General features: G+C 42.6%; 1 protein-coding gene across 4 annotated transcripts in view; it reads right to left on the reverse strand.

The window, feature by feature from the left end:
- Positions 1-4,488, reverse strand: part of cicb (capicua transcriptional repressor b) — a 174,963-nt gene extending 170,475 nt beyond the window's left edge. For all 4 annotated transcript variants that reach the window (XM_060921540.1, XM_060921537.1, XM_060921539.1 and 1 more), the window contains exon 1: positions 4,312-4,488. The gene's annotated coding sequence lies outside the window, so the exon portion shown is untranslated. The remainder of the gene's footprint in view (positions 1-4,311) is intronic.
- Between the last annotated feature and the right edge of the window lie 2,523 nt (positions 4,489-7,011).

Below are 7,011 nucleotides of genomic sequence, written 5' to 3' on the forward strand. Positions count from 1 at the left end.
AAAATTAAATACCAACTAGGTGTGTGTTTGTGTTTTTGCACGTGTGTGTGTGTGTGTGTGTGTACTGCAGATCAGCACGTACGCCAAAAATGCATTTTGGGCCATGGAGCAGGGCTCAGGGCTGCAGTAATGCAGGGTTTTTGTTTTTTTTTCCTGAACTGGAGCATGCACGTGTGCTCCATAGTACCTTTCCTCCGAAATCTCTTTATTTATTATTAATTCACTCATTTCAACATCTAGACTAGTCTCCTACAACAACATGGTCTGGGTCAATTTCTAAACTACTACTACACTCATTCCTTGCATGCACATCCATTACCCCATAATTATGGACTAAAGATTCATCGGGTGTCTGACGTTCAGGATTTGGAAATCAACTTTTCTGATATTTCCTCACCCTCCAGACCACCTCTCTGACATCCAGAGTCACCTCCTGGACTTTTCTCAGCCTTCGATGTCTCACTAAGTGTAAGCCACGGACAAGGGCAGACAACGGATCACTATGGAGAGAGAGAGTGTGTGTGTGTGTGTGTGTGTGTGTGTGTGTGTGTGTGTGTGTGTGTGAGTGAGAGCGAGAGAGCCATAGCTAAAACACGAGCTGCACGTTCCCTAACATCTCCAAGCACCGTGACTCAACAGCCACCATCAACTACAGACACGTGTCACTTATTCATCTGACACCGCCAATAACCAATAATACAAAGCAAAGAGGAAGAAAAAAAAAAAACCACAAAGAGATCCTAAAAAGGCATGCAAAGTGAAAACCGGGTCAAAAACAAACTGCCTTTTTATTTACATTCTTTTTAAATGAAGGCAGAGCAAAGCGATCATTATGGAGACACTGCTCACATCATCACTGCGGAATGCATATTGCTTTCACACGGCATGTTTACATGCTTACGTCTTAAGGGACAGAAACGAAAGCAGGGAAATGGTAAAAGAAAAAAAAAAAGCATCCTGACAGTCATAGCAGAAAGCCTTGAAATAACGGAGTGATTTTATTTTATTTTTTATTCTAAAATCACATGCGGTCAGGATTAAAAGTATTTCAAGGTATTATATATAAATAAATAATATGAAAGGAAACTCTTTGAGGACATTTGTTCGAGATAGGACTAAAAATATAAAGTAAAGCAGCCTAATATTGGTATTGTGTCAATGCAATTGTTTTCTGTTTGTTTGCTTTCTTATATAAATGTTTTAATTGAAACAGAAAAAAGCAAGCACTACTATAACGTGTCAGACTGCGCAGCAGCAGCAGCAGCAGCACACCGTTATAGTACTACAGCTCCTTCTCCCAATGTCACAGGGAAAGCCAAGTGTCGTTTTCCAATCGAAAGACCTTGTAAAATAAGGACTGGACGGGGTCTGTGGTGTGGCGATCCTGCTGGGTTTGTCAGTGGTCAGTGCACAGCTCCTCAGTGCAGGTAGTAAAGTTGCAAACGATGTTTAAGCAATGCATTGCGAAGGCACCAGTATAGAGGTGTTTCGAGAGGTGTATCGAGAGTATAGAGAGATGTGTGTAGAGGTGTATAGAGAAGTATAGAGGTGTACAGAGAGGTATAGACGTGTATCCAGAGGTGTATAGAGGAATACAGAGGTGTATCGAGAAGTAAACAGAGGTGTATAGAGAGGTATAGAGGTGTATATAGAGGTGTGTAGAGAAGTATACAGAGGTATATAGAGAGGTATAGATAGTGGTCTACTGAGAAGTATATAGAGGTGTATGGAGAGATATAGAGAGGTGTATAGAGAACTATACAGAGAGGAATAGAGGTGTATGGGTATATAGAGAGAGGTATATAGAGGTGTATAGAGTAGTATAGAGAGGTATATAGAGGTGTATAGAGTAGTATAGAGAGTAGTACACAGTAGTATAGAGAGGTGCATAGAGTAGTATAGAGAGGTATATAGAGGTGCATAGAATAGTAATAGAGTAGTATAGAGTAGTATAGAGAGGTGTATCAAGTAGTATACAGAGGTATAGAGAAGTGTATACAGTAGTATATAGAGGTGTATAGTGATGTATAGAGTAGTATAGAGAGATGTATAGAGTGGTATAGAGAGGTGTATAGAGTAGTGTAGAGAGGTGTATAGAGGTGTATACAGAAGTGTAGAAAGGTATATAGAGTAGTATATAGAGGTGTATAGTGATGTATAGAGTAGTATAGAGAGATGTATAGAGTAGTGTAGAGAGGTGTACAGAGGTGTATACAGAGGTATAGAGAGGTGTATACAGTAGTATATAGAGGTGTATAGTGATGTATAGAGTAGTATAGAGAGATGTATAGAGTGGTATAGAGAGGTGTATAGAGGTGTATACAGAAGTGTAGAGAGGTGTATAGAGTAGTATATAGAGGTGTATAGTGATGTATAGAGTAGTATAGAGAGATGTATAGAGTAGTGTAGAGAGGTGTATACAGAAGTGTAGAGAGGTGTATAGAGTAGTATAGAGAGGTGTAAAGAGTTGTATAGAGATATATAGAGGTGTATAGTGGTGTAGAAAGTAGTAATAGAGAGGTATATAGAGGTGTACAGAGTAGTAATAGAGTAGTAATAGAGTAGTATAGAGAGGTATATAGAGGTGTATAGAGTAGTATAGAGAATAGTACACAGTAGTATAGAGAGGTGCATAGAATAGTAATAGAGTAGTATACAGAGGTATAGAGGTGTATACAGTAGTATATAGAGGTGTATAGTGGTGTATAGAGTAGTATAGAGAGATGTATAGAGTGGTATAGAGAGGTGTATAGAGTAGTGTAGAGAGGTGTATAGAGTAGTATAGAGAGATATATAGAGTGGTAAAGAGAGGTGTATAGAGTAGTATAGAGAGATATATAGAGTGGTAAAGAGAGGTGTATAGAGTAGTATAGAGAGGTGTAAAGAGTTGTATAGAGATATATAGAGAGGTGTATAGTGGTGTAGAAAGTAGTAATAGAGAGGTATATAGAGGTGTACAGAGTAGTAATAGAGTAGTATAGAGAGGTATAGAGATATATAGAGGTGTATAGAGTAGTATAGAGAGGTATATAGAGGTGTATAGAGATATACATAGAGGTGTATAGAGTAGTATATAGATATATATAGAGGTGTATAGAGTAGTATATAGTGTATAGCGTAGTATATAGATATATATAGAGATGTATAGAGTAGTATATAGTGTACAGAGTAGTATATAGATATATATAGAGGTGTATAGAGTAGTATATAGAGGTGTATAGAGTAGTATATAGATATATATATAGAGATGTATAGAGTAGTATATAGTGTATAGAGTAGTGTATAGAGTAGTATATAGATATATATAGAGGTGTATAGAGTAGTATATAGAGGTGTATAGAGTAGTATATAGATATATATAGAGGTGTATAGAGTAGTATATAGAGGTGTATAGAGTAGTATATAGATATATATAGTGGTGTATAGAGTAGTATATAGAGGTGTATAGAGAGGTGTATAGAGTAGTATATAGAGGTGTATAGAGTAGTATAAAGATATATATAGAGGTGTATAGAGTAGTATACCTTCAGCACCTTCCAGCTGAACACACGGCTCTAACTAAGCTTTCGAGTCAATGTGTGACTTTAACTACAGTATTATTCAGTGAAGTGATTTGCAGTCAGTCCCCTTTTGGTAAACAGGTTCTGAGCTCCAGCACTGAGTGCGTTAAGGCTGAGCCTGGGGGAGAGCCGGTCATCCTCCTAAAGTAGAAGGAGACGGACTCATCTCATCTCACTCATCTCATCTCACCTCACTCATCTCACCTCATCTCATCTCATCTCACCTCACCTCATCTCACCTCACCTCATCTCATCTCCCTCATCTCACCTCATCTCACTTCATCTCATCTCACTTCACCTCACCTCACCTCAGTTCATCTCACCTCATCTCACTTCACCTCACTTCATCTCATCTCACTCACTTCACCTCACTCATCCTCACCTCACTTCATCTCACCTCATCTCACTTCACCTCACCTCATCTCACTTCACCTCACTTCATCTCATCTCACTCACCTCACTTCATCTCACCTCATCTCACTTCATCTCACCTCACCACAACACAACACAACACAACACAACACAACACAACACACAAACATAGGAACTAACAACGGACTGAACGGGTCTCTTGTTTGCTCCTAAAGCTGGCTTTGAACAATTTGACAAAGTTTAAACTGCATCCCCCTCCCCTCCCCTCCCCTCCCCTCCCCTCCTCTCTTCTTTTCTCTGAACGCTTTCTCCGTTTTCCCCTCACAAAAAACAAACCACATCGATTATAAACCGCGGTTTCACATTCATCACAACTCACCCGAAGACAAAAATCCGCCAGAAACTCTCGCGATACAAACTGCAGCTGAAAGGTCAATTACAAACCAAGTCGCGTCCAACGGTCGTCCTGTTCTGTAACCGACAGTGAACTTTATGGGCGACTTAATCCGTTAAAAACAGCTCTCTTCCTCCTCACAGGAACTCCGAGGCGCTGGGCACTGAGGGGAAAAAAACTCTACGCGTCCCTTTTCCACTACAGTCACAAAATGGTGAATGAACCACTAACAGCTGGACCGCTTGACCAATCAGAGCGCGCCGACGAATACAGTAACCTATAGGCACGCGAGGAAAAACTACGGGGCGGTCCGAGTTGTCAAAGTAGCCGTGACTGACGTAGAGTGAGAGCCAATAGAAAACGATGCCGGCGGCTCGTCCAGAAGTGTACAGTAGCCAGTAAGAGTGCAGGGAACCATAGGAACAGAAAGTAGGCGGGCACAAGGGAGGTGCTGAAGACGCGTTTAGCCAATGACACGCCGAGTGAGATTCCTGTCGCTTGTCCCTCATAGCGGGGTAATGTTTACAGCGCAGTGCGTGTGTGTGATTTCTCTTTGGATTCCCTGCACTCTAATGTGCACCTCTTTAAAGTAACACCCGAGTGTATCGTGTAAACTTACCTGATGTGATCTATATCATTTTAACAGTAATGAGGTAAACAGTTAAATAGTCTGAGTATGAATTTTTAAAATAAAAACACCTCAGTATCCGAAACTCTTCAGGAAGACACGTTATTTTAAAAAATAACTCTGTTTATAAGCGCTAAAACCATCCAGATCACTTTGACTTTCTCCTCCTTTGCTCTCTTTTTCTCTCAGCAACAGACCCTCGCCTTCGTCTCACCGCCAGCCAATCACAGCGCCTGCTTCCATTGGCGCTGACGTCGGGGACGCTTTGCCCCGCCCCTTCTATACAATCTCAGCTGGAGTTTTTGTTGACGTCACCTTGCCGAGCAACGATTGGCGAGAAGGCCGAGTGCTCCAGCCAATCAGCGAACAGAGTGGTGAAGTCATCACGCATGTTGCCACCAGCTGGCCGGTGTGGGCGTGGTCTGGCGTACTCGCTTAACCCCACTGCTGGACTAATAGTAGAACAGCTCAGAGTGAGGAAGCCTGGTCGGTTAAAACCCAAGTTCACAAACTTTATGCACTTTATGAAAAAAGTGCTGTATTTCAGTTGACCTGTTGGAAATTGACTGATACACGTGTGTGTGTGTGTGTGATCTTTTTATATATTTGCTACACATGAGTAGATCAGAAAATGCACACTGTTTCATGTCAGGTATGAGATATAATACCTGTACATATGCACAAACCCTATAAAAGATAAGACATGAAACGCTTACAAGTGATATATAGTTCCAGTTACATAATCTCTTTTTGTACACAAGCTTGGCCTGAGGCGCCACCTGCTGTTTGCTAATCACTCAGCACCCATCTCATCATCTCATCTCATTATCTCTAGCCGCTTTATCCTTCTACAGGGTCGCAGGCAAGCTGGAGCCTATCCCAGCTGACTACGGGCGAAAGGCGGGGTACACCCTGGACAAGTCGACAGGTCATCACAGGGCTGACACATAGACACAGACAACCATTCACACTCACATTCACACCTACGCTCAATTTAGAGTCACCAGTTAACCTAACCTGCATGTCTTTGGACTGTGGGGGAAACCGGAGCACCCGGAGGAAACCCACGCGGACACGGGGAGAACATGCAAACTCCGCACAGAAAGGCCCTCGCCGGCCACGGGGCTCGAACCCAGACCTTCTCGCTGTAAGGCAACAGCACTAACCACTATACCACCGTGCCGCCCTCTTGGGTTTCTTAGTTTGGTTAAACCTAATACAGGAAAAGGAGGTCAAAACACACACACACAGTCTTACTGTCCTTGTGAGGACCTTCCATTGACATAATGGCAGCACGGTGGTGTAGTGGTTAGCGCTGTTGCCTCACAGCAAGAAGGTCCGGGTTCGAGCCCAGCTGCCAGCGAGGGCCTTTCTGTGTGGAGTTTGCATGTTCTCCCCGTGTCCGCGTGGGTTTCCTCCGGGTGCTCCGGTTTCCCCCACAGTCCAAAGACATGCAGTTAGGTTGACGTGGGGCAGCCTTGGGCTGAGGTGCCCTTGAGCTGACCCCTGACTGCTCCCTGGGCGCTGTAGTATGGCTGCCCACTGCTCTGGGTGCGTGTGTGTTCGCTGCTTCAGATGGGTTAAATGCAGTGGATGAATCTCACTGTGCTTGCAGTGTGCATGTTACAAATAAAGGTTTCTTCTTCCTCTTCTTCTTAGATTAGATTAGATAAAACTTTATTGATCCCTTTGGGAGGGTTCCGTCAGGGAAATTAAGATTCCAGCAGCATCATTACAGATAAAAAGAAAAAAAAGAAATAGAGAAAAACTTCTAGATAAATTAAAATAAATTAAGTATTTACATATACAAATATAAAAGAGTAAGATATGGGGAAGAGAGGACGGGGGAAGGAGGGGGAAAGGGGGGAGAAGTGGGGTTAGGATAAGTGTGTGTATGGGGGGGGAAGCAGGAAAGATATTGCACTTTATATCGCACATTATACTGCACATTGTCCGGTATTGCTTATTGTTAGGCTAGGCTACTGCTCCTTCCCGTCCTCTGTCCTCCTGTTCCCCCTCCTCCCCCCCAGAGAGGAGTTGTACAGTCTGATGGCATG

The sequence above is a fragment of the Neoarius graeffei genome, chromosome 5 (genome assembly GCF_027579695.1).
Source record: "Neoarius graeffei isolate fNeoGra1 chromosome 5, fNeoGra1.pri, whole genome shotgun sequence".
Lineage (NCBI taxonomy): Eukaryota > Metazoa > Chordata > Actinopteri > Siluriformes > Ariidae > Neoarius > Neoarius graeffei.